Source organism: Triturus cristatus, chromosome 7 (genome assembly GCF_964204655.1).
Source record: "Triturus cristatus chromosome 7, aTriCri1.1, whole genome shotgun sequence".
Taxonomy (NCBI): Eukaryota; Metazoa; Chordata; class Amphibia; order Caudata; family Salamandridae; genus Triturus; species Triturus cristatus.
In genome coordinates, this window is record NC_140590.1 from 1,444,235,238 (window position 1) to 1,444,236,958 (window position 1,721).

Sequence of the window (1,721 nt, forward strand, 5' to 3'; positions counted from 1 at the left end):
CAACCCCATTTTCTGTTCAAGGCATACAGTAACCTCCCTGGCCTCTGGACACTTGGCAGTGTAGTCTTACAAGTTTTGGGTCACTATCTGCTGAGGCAGTAACTGACATGTTAAAAACTACCAAATCGGGATCAGCTTTCGATCCCTGTCCCCCATCGGTCATGCATCTAGGGGCTGATAAGATTAGTCCGACCCTCATGGTTTTGATCAATCAAGCGTTGGCATCAGGGACGTACCCTATTGCCTGGAAGACCGCTAGTGTCAGACCAATTCTGAAGAAAGATACGCTCGATCCCACTGATTTTAAAAATTATCGACCAGTCTTGGGCCTGCCTCTTGTGGCCAAGATCATGGAAAGACCCATGAATACTATACTAACTGAGTATCTGGACTGTAACAACCTGCTTGACTCATCTCAGCACGGCTTTCGTCCTAAACACTCCACTGAGTCTGCTCTGATCGCTGCTGCGTAGGGAATTTGGGCTGCAGACGACGGGGGAGGGAGGGCTATCTTAGTCCTCCTTGACCTGTCGGCGGCTTTTGACACCGTTAATCATACGGTGCTGGTGCAACGACTAAAGGAGGCAGGCATTAGTCAGCGGGCTTTAGCCCTCCTCGCCTATTTTTTGCAGGATCGACAGCAATCACTGAACTGGGAGAGTTTAAAATCAGACAATTTTAACCTGCCCTGCGGTGTCCCGCAGGGCTCAGCCTTATCCTCTACCCTGTTCAACCTCTATGTGAGGCCGTTGGGTAGTGTTGTGAGGAAGCATGGTTTTGCCTTTGTGTCCTACGCGGACGACTCGCAATTGGTCATCTTGCTATCTGAGAAAACTGAAGTTATAGAATTTGGGAATGGACCACCAATCTGGAATAACCATTGGTGCCCATCAGAGGCGGGCGTGTGTCCTCTGCCTGTGGAAAAGGTCAGAAATCTCGGCGTGATTTTTGACAATAAATTGAATAAGTCAGCTCAGGTGAATAGCATAACCTCAGCCTGTTTTTTTCTGCTCAAAACCCTCCGTAAAATCTTTCCTTTCATCCCCAAGGCACTCCAGAAGACGGTAATGGCTGCCCTCTTCATGTCCAGACTCGATTATTGTAATTCGCTGTTTCTGGGCATTGATAAGTACCAGATTAGTAAAATCCAATCCTTGCAGAATGCCGCTGTCCGTGTCATTTCACAACTTCCGAAGGGTCACCCCACTTCCTATGCAAGAAGATCACTACACTGGCTTCCTGTTCAACAGAGAATTGAGTTCAAGGCACTCTGCCTGGTGCACAAGGCCCGCTATGGTGGTGGTTCCGTAGACTGTCAAAACATGTTCAGGCTTTATGTCCCCCCACGAGACCTACGATCGGCTAATCTTGGCCTTATCTGCACTTCTAGAAACAGACGTGCTAGATGGGGAGGCCGTTTATTTTCCACCTGTGCAGCTCAACTATGGAACAAACTCCCTGTTACCTTACGTCTTCAGCCAGATTTCCTCTCTTTCAGGAAAGCCCTGAAGTCTAGGCTGTTCAATGTCTAGTAGCTACCAACTTCCATCTCTGACGTCTCTCTCACACTTCAGCGCCAAGACTCCTTTGGCATTCGAGCGCTTAATAAGCTTCTTTATACTTATACTTATACCAGTGGCTTGTATCAAATTCAGTGGCACTCAATTTACTGACCTCGAAGGATCGAAAGCAGTGGTGAAGACACTATTCAAACTTGTCAC